This window comes from Cervus elaphus, chromosome 15, assembly GCF_910594005.1.
Source record: "Cervus elaphus chromosome 15, mCerEla1.1, whole genome shotgun sequence".
Lineage (NCBI taxonomy): Eukaryota > Metazoa > Chordata > Mammalia > Artiodactyla > Cervidae > Cervus > Cervus elaphus.
In genome coordinates this window covers 13,665,771-13,687,631 of record NC_057829.1, presented here as the reverse complement: position 1 = coordinate 13,687,631, position 21,861 = coordinate 13,665,771, and the positions used below count along the sequence as shown (strand labels likewise).

Below are 21,861 nucleotides of genomic sequence, written 5' to 3'. Positions count from 1 at the left end.
ATGAAGTGATGGGATCAGATGCCATGATCTTAGTTTTCTGAATGTTGAGCTTTAAGCCAACTTTTTCACTCTCCTCTTCCACTTTCATCAAGAGGCTTTTTAGTTCCTCTTCACTTTCTGCCATAAGGGTGGTGTCATCTGCATATCTGAGGTGATTGATATTTCTCGCAGCAATCTTGATTCCAGCTTGTGCTTCTTCCAGCCCAGTGTTTCTCATGATGTGCTCTGCACAGAAGTTAAATAAGCAGGGTGACAATATACAGCCTTGATGTACTCCTTTTCCTATTTGGAACCAGTCTGTTGTTCCATGTCCAGTTCTAACTGTTGCTTCCTGACCTGCATACAGGTTTGACATTAAAGGAGATCTAAATAAATGTAAGATACAGTATGTTCTGGATGCATGTGTGCATGCTCAGTTGCTAAGTTGTGTCTGACTGGTTTTGACCCCATGGACTGTCCATGGGATTTTCTCGATAATACTAGAGCGGGTTTCTATTTCCTTCTCCAGGGTATCTTCCTGACCCAGGGACGGAACCTGTGTCTCTTGCACCTTCTGCATTGGCAGGTGGATTTTTTTTTTTTTTTTACCACTGAGTCTTCTGGGAAGCCCCATGTTCTAGATAGAAGACTCAAAATTATGAAGTTGATGTCTCTTCCAATTAATTTATAGAATCAATTAAACTTCATCAGAATCTGAACAAGATCATTCTTGGAACTTTGTTTAATGCTAAAATTTACATAAAAATGATAAGGGTTATGAAGAGTTCTAAAAAAAGGACAGGATGCTGAACCTGCCCTGTTAGATTTCAGAACTTTTTAACAAGCAACTGGAATAAAGATAGTTCGCTACAATGATACAGTTCATATCAATGTTATAATAAACAAGGAGATCAGCAGAAAAGAATGCTCTCTAGTAGCAGACACAGGCATACAAGGAAACATCAGATATGATCAAAGTGGCACTGCCAATCACTATAGACATAATGAACTGTTCCATAAACAATAATGGGACAGTCGGTCATCTGTATAGAAAAAAACATAATTTACACACTACCTCACATCATACATAAAAACTAATTTTAGATGGATTATGAATTTAATTGTAAAAATACAATTTTAAACATTTTAAGAAGAAAGTATAGGAGATCATGTCTTAGAAAGATTTAATCAATCTATTAAAACTAAAAATCAGTGTTCAAATAGGCCAAAAATATTTTTAAAAAATTGGGAAAAGATATTCATAAAATACAAAATGAACAGAATACTGGTATTCCAATTATATAACAAACATCAAAGAAATAATAGGAAAAAATATAATCCAAAGTGAGAAAAAGGGGCAAAATACCTAAAAAGGCTTTGATGTTAGTAAGCACATAAAGAATTCCAAATTTGAAAACAATCAAGGAAATGCAATGAAAACCATCATGAGATACCACTTTATATCTACCGAGTTTAAAGAAGTCCAAAAACACTGAGCACTGACAAAGATACGGAGGAAAAGGTTACATACTCCGGTGTGTCTGTTCAGTACAGCGCTTTGATCACCAGTGAGCTCAGAGACAGAAGCTTTGCTGGCCGAGTGTGACGGCGGATACGCTGTACACTGTGTGAGAGCTGAGTGAACATGGACTACTGGGAAGAAAAAGAGGTGTGGTGAAGGGATAACGGGAAGACTTTGGTTTTGTTTTGTCTCGTTTAGGATGGGAGAGTCAAACATGGTAATAGGCTAAAGAAAAGCTGATAGACAGACAGACTGATGACACAGAATACGAAATAAATGATAAAACAGGGACGGAACCAGTGTCTTCCATCCTGAGGACACAGGAAGATAAACAGAATGAGAAGCGTTATGAGGAAATGGAGACAGAAAATAGAAATTTTGCTTTTAAGAAAGCTGATGGTCTAAGATAATACTAAGATGTACAGTATTTTACAGATAAAAAGCATTTCACATACATTTCTTGCTAAATTCTAGACAGTATGTTATGCCTACTTTAGAGAACTGAGCAGAGAGATGCAAAAGGAGCTGCTTAAGATCTCATCACTAGTTAATAAATCCATAAAATGACACTGAACTAGATTTGAAAAAATTAAGCACAGCATATCATAATCAGGCCTCACACTAAGAGGAATGAAAGTCTGTATAGGAGATAATGAACTTCCCAGGTGGTGCTAGTGGTAAAGAAACCGCCTGCCAATTCAGGAGACATGGAGACACGGTTGGATCCCGGGGTTGGGAAGATCCCCTGGAGGTGGGCACGGCAACCCCCTCCAGTGTTCTTGCCTGGAGAATCCCATGGACAGGGGAGCCTGGAGGGCTACAGTCCATGGGGTTGCAAAGAGTCGGACACGACTGAAGCAACTTACCACGCAGGCATGCACGCATAGGAGATATTAAAACACGTGAACACGGCACTGATAAACACAATGGCTTAGTCATGACAGTAGCTTACTTCGTGCTCTGGAGAAAGATGTTCCATGTTGATTCGTAAACATCTGAGACCAGGTAAAAAGTGATTCACCATTAAATCCTCTGGAATGACTGGAGAGAAGGTAGTTAAGGACAGTTACAAAAACCAAACTGGTATGTCCAACAGAACAACAGAAGCAGATTTCTTAAATGATGACTATGGTATACTGATCACTTAGAGCCAACAGGCTTCCCTCAAGCACCATCCTTATCTGTTGAGTTAGTTACTTGTCAAGAGTCAGCTGTGTTTATTGTCACAAATTGCTTCATGTCAGAAGCATTCATTATTGTAACAGCACATAGTTTAATAATATGGTATATAGACATATGAAATAACAAGGGTGAAAATGAAATAATGAAATTTAATTGGATGTTTAAATGAGGATAAAAAGAAAATTAATATTTCCATGATAACTAAGTTGAAAGTCCAGTTGCTTAAAACATTGCTGTTTAAAATATTATGCATACTAAAAGAAAAATACAAAAATCTAGAAAAATTCAGTATTCATTATCAGAAATGTTTCTGGATTCTCTTTAAACAAACTTAAGCTGAAATTCATAGACAACTGTATTACAAATGTGATTATTCTAAGAAGGCTGATGTTTAAAACTCTAATCAACAGATTCACAAAAGAAATGCCTTAACTCTGTATCAAAAGATTGGTAAAGTAAGTTACATTTATGTGTTTTAAGTTAAAAGAAGTTACCTTAGGTACATATCATTTTCTTGATTTCTTCTGGTCCTGACTGAATTGTGCGAGAGAGGTTTTGCTGTAATAAGTTTAGTACTACCTATATTTCTTAGTCATATGAGTTTTAGTTGATCATATGACATTGAAAGGAGTCAGGAAAGCAGATGCATTTCTCAAGAAAACAATTCACCCTGTTCATTCACATTACTTAAAGACACTTTCTCACCTATCATAGTTATGAGCCATTTAAAAATAGTTCTTATTTAATATTATACCATATTAATATTAAAGTGAGAAGTGCCAGTAAATGACTTCCCCTATTAAAGATGAGGTGATTTTTCTGAACTAAATTATAATAAACTTTATTAAGTAAAAAAATCCATATAACTACTGCCTTGAAAATACAGTTATTTTCAAGAGAGAGAGGAATAAAGCCTCCTTTCTATCTACTCACTGTTTGGTCCTCTTCCCCATGAAATCCCACAGTCTTTCTTAGGAGTTGGAAACTTATAGATCATTTAGTCCTATCTGATGTTAGAAACCACCTCTACCTCATCCATGAATGATGGTCATAAGGCCTCTGACTGCTAACAGTGACAGGATGTTCAGTTTCATAGAAGAGGTCATTGTACTTTTAGTTAATTCAGAGAGATCTTCTCAGACCACAGGCCTCTCTGCTTGTCAGCGTTTGCTCTGCACCTTAGTTGCACAAATGGGCCTAAGTTTTTTTCTACATAACAACCTTTAAAATAATTTTTGAATTATCTTTTCATCCCTAAACCATTTCTTTTCTAAGTCAAATATTTCTAGACTCCTTCAAACTTTATATTAAACATCATTTCTTGACGTAACACCTTGCCAAACCTATTAAAATATGATGTTGTGTTCTATCAGCTCAGAATGCAATGGAACAGCAGGACATAGACAATGTGATTTTCTTAGTGGCCATAACCACCCTATTGACACAAGTACAAGTTCTGACTCATGTAGAACTACTTGTACAGGATCTGTTGTTAAGATGAGTCTTCCCCTTACTGTGCAGGTATAAAGACTTTTCACTGTATTTTCTCTTAGTAGTATTCTGCACATAACTAAATATACAGTAACACTCCTTCTATACAGACGCATGTGCTTTTCAGAAAGCACTGCTGTGTCCACCTGGAAAACTAGGTTTACAGAGCTAAAATTTTTGATCTTTCTTTTTTTGACTTTCTCATTTTCTCTGAGGCATATTCCTTTTGAAACTATAAGAAAATATAAGATTACACGTAACTTTTCACTGCAGTTCGTAAACATTTACTTTCGCAAAGTTTAGGGAAAAGGTATAAACATGTCCACGTTTTCTTTCTTTGATATGCCACACTCTGACATGCATTATTGCTTTCTCATAAGGGTCCTGTCACTTCTCCATTACTAAACAGTCCTTCCTTGCAAATTCACAATCATCACTTCCTCTTTTTGCTTCCTCTATCTTCTCTAAGTTGAAAATGCCAACAAGATAAAATAGGAATGATAGTAAGTTCTGCTTTTAGTGGAATTAAACTTACAGAAAATATATGGTTAGTTGAGGCAAAATTATCAAAATATGGTAGCTCTGCCTATTTTATAATCTATATTATAAAAAAGTAGCTTATATCAGCCACGTGACTAGGCAATTTGCAGCAGAGTCCCAAAATGAAATGCCCTCAACCATGCATCGAGCTTCAAGTGTTAACATTTTGAAAAGGACAAGCAGTTCCTTAACACATGGTTCTACATTTCTACTTTCCCTACCATCATTTTTTCTGTCCCAGCTATAATTCTCTAATTATGCTGTGTGGCACATACTTTCACAGTTCTATTCAAGTGTTTAGTGTTCACACCTTTTTCAACCTCTTATTTCCCCTTTCCAGGGCTATTCCGCTTTTAATGGGAAAGCCTGAAAGCTGGAGTTTGTTCTGCCCATCATTATCTTTACTTCCTTCTTAGTTTTATTTCATTTTTATTTCTTAGCTTTATTTTACTAGGTCTAGGATAGTAAAGAGAACATTTAACAGGATAGCTAAAGTTCATTGTTGTAGTCACAATTTTGCTTTTAACTATTAAAAAACAGAAGTCACTAATGTCTTCAAGTTTTAGTTTAATCATTTATAGAAAGTAGTGAGTGACATGGGTTAGATGATCTCTGAGCTTTCCTCCAGTTCTGCTATCAATGCAAATGATTAACCTGGGTGGCCCTGTATTTTTTTTCAATGAGTGATATGTCTCCAAGAGATATTCATAGGATCATAAAGGTGGTTAAACATTCATTAAAAGTGAATGCCAGGACATAGACAAGGCTTCCTTTTGATTAACAGAGAAGCCTCAGCTGTAGCTCATTTGTGGCTTAAGTCATACAGCTGATAACACAGATAAAATTTTAGTCAGTGTTTTCAAAATTATAGAACATATAAAAATAGTTATCAAGTTATCTTTTAAAATTAAGGGATGACTAGAATGAAGACTGGGGCAAGTCAAATCAAATTTTTAAACTTCTACTCTACTTCTTAGTTAACTGAAGAAAAAATTATACTTTTCAATCTTTAACAACTGAGGTTCACTGCAAAACTGATCCTTAAATATAGATACACATAATAAAGCAAGGATACAACAACAGGCAGTGCACTGTAGGCTTCATAGAGATGGGTAGCAATATCCAGTCTTTTAGAATCCACAATTTGTAAGTTGTTCACCAAGGCTAACTTATGTAGATGTGGTATAACAACTGAAAAGAGAAAAAGAAATTATTAATTTTAACCTAAAATGTGCTTTATCCATTTAAAAAAATAATATTTTACTTTATAAAATTTTATTTTAATTTTGGATGATTTCAAAAGATCACCCACATCCTATACTTGCTTTTTCTTACTAGGGACGAAAGCATGTTTTTTCAGAATAAAGAATGATCTAGAATTTGGGAGAAATAGATTACAGCATGCTATTATAACCTAATTGTGAGGATGTACACAGGTCCTTTGGCTTCATTGCAATTCAGTTTCCTAATCTGAAAAATGAAAACCAAATAAATAAATGTAAACATCCTACCTCTTGTGTTATTATTATAAAGTTTATATTAATCAGGTATTACTGTTGCTATTAAAAGATAAATACAGAATACTTATTCTCTTTCAATATCAAATTATTTCACTACTTCATGAAAATATTACTGGCTTTAGTTTCTCAAGTTCATAGCAAAGACCAATGTCAAATAGTCCAGATGGCTGAGTTTTCAAGTCACTCAATGGGCTCAGAATCTGATATGTCAGTGAACAGCATAAAATTTCAAAAATACAGACAACACACTATTAAAATAAAAGCGATGGCCCAAGAAACAATAACCACTTAAGTAACGTTGAGCACCCCTACTGCCTAAGATCATATCTCTAAATACCATTTCCCACTAAAACCAGGGTTCCTTGGAGAAATGGCTCCAGGGTAAATGATTATCAAGTTGTTGATCACAGGGTCCCTTTCTCATCCCTGCTTGACTGGGGGACTCAAAACATGGTTCATAAGCACATATTCTGACCAACTGCAGTGACTTCTTTCACATTTACATTGAATTTGCATATGTTAAAGCCACAATCTCCTTATCAAAAAACCTTCTTTCTCAATAGATCAGAACTATAATTATAATCTTTAGGCTTACCTTAGTAAATGTAAAAAAAAAAAAAAAACCCACAAAAACTTCAGACAACAATGGCCATTTTTAGGGGACTTTTTGACTTGTCAAAATTGGTAACAACATACTGAAGAGCTGTTCTAAAAACATAAGTATAAGACAAAAACTTCAAATATTCATTGAATTCCTAATGAATTCACTGAAACTTTGATTCATTAACTGGCATGCTGAGGCCTCAACAAAATGGTGGCTCTGAGACAGTCTCTCAAAGATTCTTTATTTCATTTCTGCCCAAACTTACCTTCCTTGCACTTGTTTATCTGTAAAAGCGTGGCCTCTCTATTCATTCTGCTCATTCTCTGTTATTTCTTATTCAAGCAATCCTTTCCTCAACGTTTTTCTCAGAAACTCAACAACCACACTACACAATATCCCCTTAAAACTGCTCAACTAGAAAACAAACCTAAACAAGTTTCTTTATAGTCTACTGACAGTTAAAGGCAATCATTTAGGATCTTCCTAAATCTCAGAAAATAGACATTTATTACAGAATTCAACATTTCATTATGTAAGTATTGTCCTGGGTTACCACATCTGTACCAATTAATTCACTCGACTGTTAACCCCTCAGATGGAGATAAATGGTTAAAAGATTTAATAACCCAAATGTGAGTATTTCTACAAATGAACTTCAGTGGGCAAGGAAAATAGGAAACACACAACATAAGGCCACTTCTGGAGCCTTTCACTTAAAGATTCAAAACTGCAAACAAAGTAAAGATAAATCAATAGGAAAGTTTTTAAAAACAGATTTTAGTAAAGTTCCAAAATATATTCTGGGGTAGATCCACAGCAAAAATGAAGGCAATCATGTCTTCTCTTTTTATAAAACGGCTGAGATCTAAAATAAGGAACTTAAAAAACAAAAAACAGAACTGATTTGAAATGTAAGACTGCTATGTTAGAAAATCTCTGAAGTATGACTGAACATTTTCAGAGAGCCTTATAAAGTTAAAAAAGTGTAAAACAAACAAAATTGTATCATAGTCTGAAAAATATTCCCTAGTGGCTCAGATAGTAAAGAGTCTGCCCGCAATGTGGGACACCTGAGTTCAATCCCTGGGTCTGGAAGATCCTCTGGAGAAGGAAATGGCAACCCATTCCAGTATTCTTGCCTGGAAAATCCCATGGACTGAGGAGCTGGCAGGCTACAACCCATAGGGTTGCAAAGAGTTGGACACGACTGAGAGACTTCACTCACTCACTGAAAAAACCAAATGGCCCCTGAGATAAAAATCAAAACCTAAAGGTCCTGTGACAACCAAGAGTTGGGAAAGAAAAAGGGCCACTGGATGAACTGATGTCTTCTATTCTCTAAGAAATAGAGGGGGGAAAGTTCAAAAATATCACTCCAAGAAACAGCAGTTACTGTCCTGCAATTCTCTGATCTTTCTCTAATTCCTAACAGTAATTCTCTATAAATACAGATAGCTAACAATATAGCATCCTTGTCAATATGGGTTCTACTTTGTCTACCATTCATCTTATTAATATAGGACATTAAGTTCCTTGGGGTAAAGTTTTAAAGCAAAAGAGAAGCCAACTGACTGAGTAGTAAATACAGAAGAAAAAAAACTTTTTTTGTCTTTAAAAAAAAAAAAGGTCTAGTGCCAGAATGTGAAGGAAGACTGTATAAAACACACTTGTCAATCAATATACAGTTAACCTGTAGAAGGCTTCAGGGATAATGGTTTACTACACCTATTCAAGCATTGGAAACTTCTATTATCAATCCTTTCTCTAGCCAAACCTGTTATTTTGGGATCATTTGTGAAAAGAAAGTTTCTTTTTCTATGTAATGTGTTAGTCTTTCTCTTGAATGTACATAAAAAGGTTCGATTGTGTTCTCAACAATGTGGCACCCACCAAAGGTCCACTGACTATTTAGCCTATTCCTTGATTCAATAGCTAAGACCTGCTTCAGGGCAATTACACCCTCAATAAAGTCAGGCAAAGCTCCTGCAAAGGGTCATCTGTATATCTGATGTTACTACGATGAGGAACTAACCTTCAGTTCAGTTCAGTCCAGTCGCTCAGTTGTGTCCGATGCTTTGCAATCCCATGATTCGCAGCATGCCAGGCCTCCCTGTCCATCACAAACTCCCAGAGTTTACTCAAATTCATGTCCATCGAGTCGGTGATGCCACCCAGCCATCTCATCCTCTTTCGTCCCCTTCTCCTCCCGCCCCCAATCCCTCCCAGCATCAGGGTCTTTTCCAATGAGTCAGCTCTTCGCATAAGGTGGCCAAAGTATTGGAGTTTCAGCCTCAGCATCAGTCCTTCCAATGAACACCCAGGACTCATCTCCTTTAGGATGGACTGGTTGGCTCTCCTCGCAGTCCAAGGGACTCTCAACAGTCTTCTCCAACACCACAGCTCAAAAGCATCAATTCTTCGGCACTCAGCTTTCTTCACAGTCCAACTCTCACATCTATACATGACCACTGGAAAAACCATAGCCTTGACTAGACGGACCTTTGTTGACAAAGTAATGTCTCTGCTTTTTAATATGCTATCTAGGTTGGTCATAACTTTCCTTCCAAGGAGTAAGTGTCTTTTAATGTTATGGCTGCAATCACCATCTGCAGTGATTTTGGAGTCCCCAGAAATAAAGTCTGATGCTCTTTCCAATGTTTCCCCATCTGTTTCTCATGAGGTGATGGGGCCAGATGCCATGATCTTAGTTTTCTGAATGTTGAGCTTTAAGCCAACTTTTTCACTCTCCTCTTCCACTTTCATCAAGAGGCTTTTTAGTTCCTCTTCACTTTCTGCCATAAGGGTGGTGTCATCTCCATATCTGAGGTGATTGATATTTCTCCTGGCAATCTTGATTCCAGCTTGTGCTTCTTCCAGCCCAGCGTTTCTCATGATGTACTCTGCACAGAAGTTAAATAAGCAGGGTGACAATATACAGCCTTGATGTACTCCTTTTCCTATTTGGAACCAGTCTGTTGTTCCATGTCCAGTTCTAACTGTTGCTTCCTGACCTGCATACAGGTTTCTCAAGAGGCAGGTCAGGTGGTCTGGTATGCCCATCTCTTTCAGAATTTTCCACAGTTTATTGTGATCCACGCAGTTGAAGGCTTTGGCATAGTCAATAAAGCAGAAATAGATGTTTTTCTGGAACTCTCTTGCTTTTTCGATGATCCAGCGGATATTGGCAACTTGATCTCTGGTTCCTCTGCCTTTTCTAAAAGCAGCTTGAACATCTGGAAGTTCACAGTTCACGTATTGCTGAAGCCTGGCTTGGAGAATTAACCCTACTGCTAACTAAATTACTAAACTTTTTCTGTTAACTAATTGTGAAATATGCGAAATATTATGATTTCCTCCTCATGTTACCAACACTATTTCCCATTGAGAAACAATCTTGTGATTGTGTTTTTGTAGTTCCATAAGTGTTCATGCCCTTTTGGACACTGCAGTCCAAATCCTGACAATATTTTTGGTGATAATTCTTATAAACTGACTTAGGAAACCAAGCCTGTTATCCTTTCAAGAGCATGTCAAATGGCTAAAAATAAAAGGACTAAGATGTAGCAGTGATAACTGTCATGCTTTTGGTGTAATAATTACTGGATGCTTTGATACCACTCAGAAATTGCTATCATAAAGGTTGAGGCTCACTATAGAAGTGAAACTATAGAAACTGGAGAAAATGCTTTAGCAGATCATTATGCAGATTATTTAGCAGATTGACAAGCTGTGACTTAAAATTGTTGAATGGCATGCTAAGTAGAAGAAATGTACCTCTTTCATAACATGTCTAGAAACACATATAAATTTCCTTAGAAATAAGAATTAAATAATAATCTCTACATATAAGGGGCACAGTTATTTTGAAATTAAGTTATTAAGAACTGTTTTAAAAATAACTTGAAATTATTTATGAGTTTTTTCATATGTCTACAGGATATAGTATAAGAAACCACTGAGTAATAGCAATAGTGATCAATCCTCAATAAGAAACTTGTTTCACTTTTAGCTTTCAAAGTATGAAAGACAAAGTGCAGAAGAGGCTTTAACACATGACATATCTACAGAGAAACTTATGGTTTTGCTTTTACATATCAATTTAGGAAAAAGAGTTAAAAAATGCAACTTACACTCATCTCGGAACCTTGGTTCTGCATTAGGCCCAATTCTACCAAATGTTTTTATGATCTCTTTATTCAGAGAATATTTGTCTTGATATTGAGGGTCTTCCAGGAAAGAAGCCAACTGCATTTTCACTCTTTCCAGCAACTTAAAATTGAATATTAAACAGTCAAATTGAGAGAAAGATACACACTAAACATGGTTTGCATCACTGGATTCAAATGACTTATATCAACATGAGTTGAAGTTTGAAATTAAATAAGTACTTCTTTAATCTTTCAGCTCAGAAAAGATCCTACATTTTTATGTTTACCAACTCTTTTTTTTTTTTAACAGAAATATTCCCTGACAAACTGTAGAAAAGATCCCACAGTATTTAGGGGAAAAGATAAATGTATGATGATTTTGTGTCTAAGTTAGAATTCTTCAAACAGATCACAGTGTAAGTTACCCACTTATTCACCTTCTGAAAGCAATGAGTCATTAGTGACTTATATATTACTCATATTTCCCTAAAAGAAGTTTTTATTTTGGGATTAAGAACATGTTGAAATTCTGCCAAGACTGCAAGCTTTGCAGAATGATGTATTTTTTTATTTTGCTTCACCAGTGAAATATACATATATATGTAAGTGAAAAAACAGAAAACACTTTTTCCCACAGCTAACATAAGTTTAGTTTTTTGTTATAAAAAAATCTCTATGACAAAAATTTTACAAAACAGTCTATATATATATATATTTTTTTTATTAAATGTCTATGAGATGGAAAATCTTGTTTTCCATTTAAGTGGCTAATATGTCCACAAATAATTGATTTTCTAATGTATAGCATTTGTCATTGTGCAAGGACATGTCCAATCTAATAATAGAGAATAACATTCTGATACTAATTTTGATAAGTGTCTAATAGTTAATGGTGCAGACAGAACCGAACAACTTTAGATCACACAAGTTTCTGAATCAAAATATACTTTGAGGGAGGAAGACTTTGGTAATCTCCTGAAGCAGGCATGAGAGAAGGTTGTCCCAGTGAAGTGGACTGCAAAAAGATGACACCAGTCTATGACATGACTTGCAGTTTGATATGAATGATAGTTACAAGAACATAGGTACCTCTAGCCTCCATTCCTGAAACTGAGGAAACCTGTTCCCTTCAAATCTGCACGTACTGACAACTGGGAATTTATGCAGACTATCCAGAAGTCTACTGAATAAGAGAAGTCTGTGAAACTAGATCTGCTGTGAAGGACTATTCAGTACTGCAATATCCAGACCAGCTCAGAATAGAACATCTGAGACCTGGCTTATACTAATTGAGAGATTGCCTTAGCATGTGAAAAGATACTTTTGGTAGGCTATCATATTTTCAAACACTGAGATCCTCTCTGGCCCATAATTAACTAAGAAACAAAATGAATGTATATCCTCCCTGCCCCCAACCACAGGGTACGTGTATGGTCAGGTGCTTTCATCACCTCAGCAGTACATACAGATTAAATAAATTCCACTCATTTCCTACCTCTCTTTGGATAACTGTCTTCATAATCGTGCCAAAGGCTGGAATTGTAGCAATCCTGACAGAGCTGTTAGAATTAAAGAAGAAAAACACTTTACATTTTCTTTGAGACGAAAAACTCGTTATTATTAAAGTATATATCAACGTAAGTACAAGGTAAATATAGTGTATTAGTCACTAGCAATGACAAATTAAATAAAAAAAAAAGCAGAGCAAGAAGAATGCTCAAAAAGACAGACAGGATAACTTAAGGTTGTAGTCTGTGGAACTCACAATTCAGGATCATTGGACAAGGTAACAAGGGCCGGAGCAACCCGCTTATCAACTAATGCTTCACTCATGCCTCGAAGAGTCAGCTGTAAACCAGTCAACATGCAACAAAAAATGGTTTGGTAAACTGGAATGAGAACTGGGTTAGCTGTGACCGAGGATGGGCAGGCAGACTCACTGGCCTTTCTTGGTTTAGTCACCCACACGAGACATTAAAACATTAAGCCTCTGGTTCATGACACTATACTTACTGGTAACAACATGTTAGTGAGATTAGCAGAGCATCCCTTCTTGGCTTGGAAGAAATAGTCCATCAGCATGTTTTAAGTTTTGCAGATGTTTGTTGAGGACCAATACTACTAATAACTCTTTCAATATATGGGCCTTGTCATTAGGTTTACTGTGAAGGTTGACTTAAAAAAAAACAAAAACCCATACACGAATAGTAGTATGATAGTTTAAAATCAAGTAAGCATAATCCCATATTATTATTTTAAAGAGTTAAACCACTCTTCAGTGAATTTAAAAGCTGATGGTTCTTTCTTTATATATATATATATACATATATATATAAATTTTTATTTTTTTTTTCATTTATTTTTATTAGTTGGAGGCTAATTACTTTACAATATTGTAGTGGTTTTTGCCATACATTGACATGAATCAGCTATGGATTTACATGTGTTCCCCATCCTGAGCCCCTCTCCCACCTCCCTCCCCATCCCATCCCTCTGGGTCATCCTAGTGTACCAGCCCTGAGCACTTACCTCATGCATCCAACCTGGATTGGCGATCTATTTCACACTTGATAATATATATGTTTCAATGCTATTCTCTCAGATCATCCCACCCTCGCCTTCTCCCATAGAGTCCAAAAGTCTGTTCTATACATCTGTGTCTCTTTTTCTGTCTTGCATATAGGGTTATTGTTACCATCTTTCTAAATTCCATGATGGTTATTTCGTAACAGGCACGTTTTGAAAGTGATGCCGAAGGTAAAAGGCAAGGACAACACTTACACTTCAGGGTCACTGGAGAGAGTTATGAGAGCAGGAACAACCCTCTGAGCTACCAGAGTTTCATTCACCCCCTTCACCAACAGCTGACTGGTCAGCACAGGGGGTAATCACAGGTGATGCATGGAAAGAACAAACAACAATGCCACGGGAAGAAGAAAGGAACAACCAAGAGAAAGAGAAAATACAAAAGCAAAACCAAAATTAGAAGCTAAGCCAATACTACTACTGCAGTGCTTAAAAAAGACAAAGAATGCTTAGGAGGAACATAAAGCTTCCACAGCCTAGCAGTCCCTGAAAACAGCTTGTCACCAACTCAATGGCAATTTGTACTACCAGTCACATAGTCTACACAATTTCCATATTCAATTAAAAGGCAATTTAAAATAAAGCTTTATTTTTTATTATTATTATATTTTTAAAGAAGCCAAAAAGATGACATACTGGCTTCTACGGTTAAATTTTTTAAATAAATCTGGTATAATTTTGTTTTGACCAACAAGGTACAAACTGGAATGTCTTTAAATCAAACTCAAATGGCTAGCAGCCACCACTAAATTGCTTTTGACTGTTCTAAAGCATGTAAATTTAAAAATCACATACAAAAATTCCCAGTCTTTCACATCACAGAGCTTTCTTTCTTGAGGTACAGAGACCTAAGACAGCCTAGTGCAAAGGAGTTATTTCATGTGGGCATCAGACCTGGGTTCAGACTCTAGCTCTCCACTCGCTAGGCATGTGCCCTCACATATATTACACCATCCCTTGAAACTCAGTTTTCTCATCTGAAAATGGTGACTGTCATCTACCTTCAAGGATCGCTTCGCTACTAACTGCACATAATACACTTAAACACTGTGTCTGACAAAGGCTAGGCATTCTAGAAATGCAAGCAGAATTATTATGATGACTCAAAAAAGAAATTATTAATTAAAAAATGTTTCTGGTTGGTCCAAGGAGTTAATGCTTACAAAGAGATCATTTCTCTAAAAGCTCAAATTAAAAAAAAAATTTATAACCACAATTAGACCTATTTCTATAATCTAATCATAAAACAATTTTTTTAGCAGCCAACCATAAATCGCAGAACAAGAGGACAATATTAAGCTATATGCATTTTGTTTTTATAGAAATGACAGCATTTTATGAGCTTCAACAGAGAAGGGTAACACCCTAATCCTATAATCTCAATTTCAGAATGTAAATACAAATTATTAATCTTCAGTTCAGTTCAGTCACTCAGTCGTGTCTGACTCTTTGCAACCCCACGAATCGCAGCATGCCAGGCCTCCTTGTCCATCACCAACTCCCGGAGTTTACTCAAACCCATGTCCATCAAGTCGGTGATGCCATCCAGCCATCTCATCCTCTGTTGTCCCCTTCTCCTCCTGCCCCCAATCCCTCCCAGCAACACGGTCTTTTCCAATGAGTCAGCTCTTTGCATCAGGTGGCCAAAGTATTGGAGTTTCAGCTTCAGCATCAGTCCTTCCAATGAACACCCAGGACTGATCTCACCCAGGACTGATCTCCTGTAGGATGGACTGGTTGGATCTCCTTGCAGTCCAAGGGACTCTCAACAGTTTTCTCCAACACCACAGATCAAAAGCATCAATTCTTCGGCACTCAGCTTTCTTCACAGTCCAACTCTCACATCCATACATGATCACTGGAAAAACCATAGTCTTGACAAGATGGACCTTTGTTGGCAAAGTCTCTGCTTTTTAATATGCTATCTAGGTTGGTCATAACTTTCTTTCCAAGGAGTGTCTTTTAATTTCATGGCTGCAGTCACCATCTGCAGTGATTTTGGAGCCCCAAAAAATAAAGTCTGACACTGTTTCCACTGTCTCCCCATCTATTTCCCATGAGGTGATGGGACCAGATGCCATGATCTTAGTTTTCTGAATGTTGAGCTTTAAGCCAACTTTTTCACTCTCCTCTTCCACTTTCATCAAGAGGCTTTTTAGTTCCTCTTCACTTTCTGCCATAAGGGTGGTGTCATCTCCATATCCGAGGTTATTGATATTTCTCCCGGCAATCTTGATTCCAGCTTGTGCTTCTTCCAGCCCAGCGTTTCTCATGATGTACTCTGCATGGAAGTTAAATAAGCAGGGTGACAATATACAGCCTTGATGTACTCCTTTTCCTATTTGGAACCAGTCTGTTGTTCCATGTCCAGTTCTAACTGTTGCTTCCTGACCTGCATACAGGTTTCTCAAGAGGCAGGTCAGGTGGTCTGGTATGTCCATGTCTTTCAGAATTTTCCACAGTTTATTGTGATCCACAGAGTTGAAGGCTTTGGCATAGTCAATAAAGCAGAAATAGATGTTTTTCTGGAGCTCTCTTGCTTTTTCGATGATCCAGCGGATATTGGCAATTTGATCTCTGGTTCCTCTGACTTTTCTAAAAGCAGCTTGAACATCTGGTAGTTCACAGTTCACGTATTGCTGAAGCCTGGCTTCAAGAATTTTGAGCAAGTAAAGAATTATTTTACTTGCGTGTGAAATGAGTGCAATTGTGGTTTGAGCATTCTATGGCATTGCCTTTCTTTGGGATTGGAATGAAAACTTTTGCTGCACTCAGTATGCCAGCAAATTTAGAAAACTCAGCAGTGGCCACAGGACTGGAAACATATAAGTGTTAAAATTATAAAAAAATAAAGGAATAAAATTTACTACTTATGAGAAGAAACATTTGTAACCTTAGTGAGTCTTAATTTCTGGCATCTATAAACACTGGGGAAACAATACTGTCCTACATATGCCATACGGTTGGTACAGGATCAGTTAGGATAACCCAAATCAAGGATAACTCAAACCACCATATGGAAGGGTTAAGTTGGGTATGAAGCTTATCCAAATATGGGATAGTGTCATTAATAAATACATAAACCTGTTTTTAGTAAAGAATGAGAAGAAACTACTTAAGTAGCTAGATGACGTGATTATGATTTTGGTCACTCAGTCGTGTCTGATTCTTTGTGACCCCATGGACTGCAGCATGCCAGGCCCCCTGTTCATCACAAACTCCCAGAACTTACTCAAATTCATGTCCATTAAGTCGGTGATGCCATCCAACCATCTTATCCTCTGTCATGCCCTTCTCCTCTTGCCTTAAATCTTTCCCAGCATCAGGGTCTCTTCAAATGAGCCAGTTCTTCACATCAGGTGGGCAAAGTATTAGAGTTTCAGCTTCAGAATCAGTCCTTCTAATGAATATTCAGGACTGATTTTCTTTAGGATGAACTGGTTTGATCTCCTTGCTATCCAAGGGACTCTCAAGAGTCTTCTCCAACACCACAGTTTAAAAGCATCAATTCTTCGGCATTCAGCTTTCTTTATGGTCCAACTCACATCCGTACATGACTACTGGAGAAACCATAGCTTTGACTAGATGGACCTTTGTTGGCAAAGTAATATGGCAACATACTATTGCTTTTTAATATGCTGTCTAGGTTGGTTGAACTTTTCTTCCAAGGTGCAAGTGTCTTTTAATTTCATGGCTGCAGTCACCATCTGCAGTGATTTTGGAGCCCCCCAATATAGTTTGTCACTGTTTCCTCATCTGTTTCCCATGAAGTGATGGGACCAGATGCCATGATCATAGTTTTCTGAACGTTGAGTTTTAAGCCAACTTTTTCACTCTCCTCTTTTACTTTCATCAAGAGGCTCTTTAGTTCTTTGCTTTCTGCCATAAGGGTGGTGTCATCTGCATATCTGAGGTGATTGATATTTCTCCTGGCAATCTTGATTCCAGCTTGTGCTTCATCCAGCCCAGCGTTTCTCATGATGTACTCTGCATGGAAGTTAAATAAGCAGGGTGACAATATACAGCCTTGATGTACTCCTTTCCCGCTTTGGAACCAATCTGTTGTTCCATGTCCAGTTCTAACTGTTGCTTCTTGACCTGCATACAGATATCTCAGGAGGCAGGTCAGGTGGTCTGGTATTCCCATCTCTTGAAGAATTTTCCACAGATTGTTGTGATCCACACAGTCAAAGGCTTTGGCATAGTCAATAAAGCAGAAGTAGATATTTTTCTGGAATTTTCTTGCTTTTTCGATGATCCAGTGGATGCTGGCAATTTGATCTCTGGTTCCTCTGCCTTTTCTAAATCCAGCTTGAACATCTGGAAGTTCATGGTTCACGTACTGTTGACGCCTGGCTTGGAGAATTTTGAGCATTACTTTGCTAGTGAGATGAGTGCTGCTGTGCAGTAAACCAGGCAAATCAACTGGAATAGAAAAGGGAGCCCAGTGATCTGGCTTTCACTGGGACTCCTTTTCCAGTCTGGGGCCACTGAATTTTCTTCGAATTTGTACTTGATTTTATGCCTCCAGCTGTTTCAAAGAAGACATATCTCTATCTTTTACCTCATTCTTTTTTACAATGTATTGATTACAAAATACTAAAATATACAAAAAAAAAACAAAGAACAAAAAAATCTTAAGTAAAACGTCAAGAAGTTTGGTGTGTATACTAATCTTTATTTAGACTAAAAATATGTAGTCTATAAAACCAGTTTTAAAACTTTCAATAGCTTTTAAAAACTATAAGCTATTATTTTTACCCCAGTTGCACAAAAGAAGCTTTCAGGCTATCAAGAGGAGCATTAGATAATGAAAGCAAGGTCATTTCATCTTCTAAGAATCCAATCAACAGCTTTTGGTCTTCTTCCTATGGAGGAAAAAGACTGATGATGAATTTCCAAGCAATCAAGTAGAACTTAAAAACCATCATTTCGTATGTACAATTAGAAAAATTTATCAAATAAGGGGAATATATCCTAATTTGGAAGCATTTTAATTAAAGATATTTATTAGGCATATCTATGATCACAATGGTATGAGGACAAACACTATTCTTTTTTTTTATGTTTTATTTTTTTATTTTTTCCATTTATTTTTACTAGTTGGAGGCTAATTACTTTACAATATTATAGTGGTTTTTGTCATACATTGACATGAATCAGCCATGGATTTACATGTATTCCCCATCCCGATCCCCCCTCCCACCTCCCTCTCCACCCAATCCCTCTGGGTCTTCCCAGTGCACCAGGCCCGAGCACTCGTCTCATGTATCCAGCCTGGGCTGGTGATCTGTTTCACCCTAGGTAATATATATGTTCGAATATATATATATATATATATGCTGTTCTCTCGAAACATCCCACCCTCACCTTCTCCCACAGAGTCCAAAAGTCTGTTCTGTACATCTGTGTCTCTTTTTCTGTTTTGCGTATAGGGTTATTGTTGCCATCCTTCTAAATTCCATATATATGCATTAGTATACTGCATTGGTCTTTATCTTTCTGGCTTACTTCACTCTGTATAATGGGCTCCAGTTTCATCCATCAAATGAACTCTTTTTAATGGCTGAGTAATATTCCATGGTGTATATGTACCACAGCTTCCTTATCTATTCGTCTGCTGATGGCATCTAGGTTGCTTCCATGTCCTGGCTATTATAAACAGTGCTGTGATGAACATTGGGGTGCACGTGTCTCTTTCAGATCTGGTTTCCTCAGTGTGTATGCCCAGAAGTGGGATTGCTGGGTCATATGGCAGTTCTATTTCCAGTTTTTTAAGAAATCTCCACACTGTTCTCCATAGTGGCTGTACTAGTTTGCATTCCCACCAACAGTGTAAGAGGGTTCCCTTTTCTCCACACCCTCTCCAGCATTTATTGCTTGTAGACTTTTGGATAGCAGCCATCCTGACTGGCATGTAATGGTATCTCATTGTGGTTTTGATTTGCATTTCTCTGATAATGAGTGATGTTGAGCATCTTTTCATGTGACAAACACTATTCTTATTCATAGATTTTGACCTGAGCTGTCAAATATGGTAGTCACTCACCACATGTGGTAACTTACACTCAAACTAAAGAGAAGTAAAATCAAAGATTCAGTTCCTAAGCTGCACTAATTACAATTCAAGCTGTTTAACATCCATGTATGGTCACCTCACTGGACAACTCAGATACAGATTACTTGCATCACTGCAGAAAGTTTGATGAGATAGTTCTGGTTTAAAACACAAAACGGTATATATTTTTTTAATTAAAATTCATTTTAGCAGTTTTACTTCTCATTAATTTTGGCTCTAAATACTTAAATATAAGTCACTAAAACAGTTATCCTCCTAAGAGTAGAAATTGATATCTGAGTAATTATCAGTGGTGAGAAGTTGCACAATTGCTGAAATACAGACCATTGTGTCCTAAAAAAAAATAGTCACACCTTTGATTAAAAAATTACCTTTATTTTTAAGCTTTCTTTGACAAACCATTATTTTAATAATCAGAAAATATTTCTTTCTTTTTTTACACAGCACACTATTAAGAAATTTGTTAGAAAAAGCAAGTCTGCTCAATATTAAAGTTTAAAAAGATAACTGTACATTAAATTAGCCAGAATCTGTAAGGGAAAGAATCTGACATTCTATCATGGAATAAATATATAATAAATTAGAGTCAAATATTTTGTCTTTAGGGCTATATTATGTCAACAGTAAATGGCTTCTATATATATCAGTATCAACGCTTCCTGGTGGCTTGGTGGTAAAGAATCCACCTGCCAATCAATGCAGGAGACGCAGGTTTGATCCCTGGGTCAGGAAGACCCCTCGAGAAGGAAACAGCAACCCACTCCAGTATTCTTGCCTGAAATATCTCATGGACAGAGGAGCCTGGCAGGCTATAGTCCATGGGGTCACAAAGAGTTGGACATGACTAAGTGACTAAAAAGGCACATACATCACTAGATCCATGAGGAAGACTGGATTACCATCTAACTTTTCCTACATGGTAGGTTAATTTAGAGTGAGGCAGAAATAAAGGACTGTCAAAAGTAATGTTCAGCATGAATAAAGGATGGACACAGCAGTTTTGTAATATGCTGGTTTGCTTAGTGAAGAACGGAAACACTGACAAGCCACCATCAGAGCTACAGTGGAACAGAAACCTCACTCATTTTTAGTTGCTTACTGTATCAGAGGATCCATAAAATTTGGAAAATAAACTGTAAATCTGAAAAAAACTTAACTGTGAAGCAACAGCTATAAAATATACTGCTAAATGAACATGAACTCTTTGATTTGAAAATTTACTACAACACAATTTCTCAACTTTGAAATTTCAAAACAAGTAATACTGCTTACGTACTTGATTCAAAATAGGCTTTGTTTATCAAAGCAACAAGGACAGTTAATTTACCTTAATGGAAAATTTTGTTTAGTAAGAAAAACACTGGTGTGTGCTTCCTTAGGCACTGGCAATCTATGATAGCCACTCAGTTCTCATTTTGTAAATAGTAGCAAAGCTCTTATCTCTTTAGATATTTGGATTTCACACAGTTACTCAAAAAATACGTCTATATTGATTTATTCAATAAATCTATTCTGAGGGACTGCTATGAGACAAACCTTGTATCTCATACTTTATCAAGCCTTAAAATATGTATTTCATATTTATTATGCCTTAAAATACTGTTTATGGTCAAAATCAACATACTTAGCATACTTACTGCCCAAGCTTAAAAATGAGAGAGGAAAATACTGACATCACCTTTGTTATCCTGCTGGAAGAGCTTCCAAAATTAAAGAGGAAAACGGTATTTGTGCTGTTGTGCCTGGTAATGTGCTAGGACTTAATCTCCACAAATTTAAGGACAACAATGGATGCAATCTGTTAAGGTTACATGACTTAAAATATTCTAAACACAGAGATCCTGTGTGTATCTGTATTATGAGGTAGTCTGAGAAACTAGGGTAGAAAAGTTAAAAGAATACTGTACTACTTTAACTGAGTTGGAGCTTCTACTACAAGATATCTTATGATATTGTAGAACTACAGTTTAATATTATAAGAAGATTCAAATCTGATTTGGAAGAAGAGTGCAATAAATATGAACGGCTATACTTTGAATTCAAAAGGCAAAAAAAAGTTAGGATTAGTATGGAAAATTAGGGGAAAAAAGATCTTCCTCTTTGATTTTCCCATTCTAATCCTTTTTAAAACTTAATTTGGATTTATTTTATTGTTTTCCTATGATTACATTCAGATTAATTGGGGGGAGTGGTCAGAAATACTACATAGG

General features: G+C 36.6%; 1 pseudogene; it reads right to left on the bottom strand.

The window, feature by feature from the left end:
• Positions 1-275: 275 nt before the first annotated feature.
• Positions 276-21,861, bottom strand: part of LOC122709205 — a 72,757-nt pseudogene continuing 51,171 nt past the window's right edge.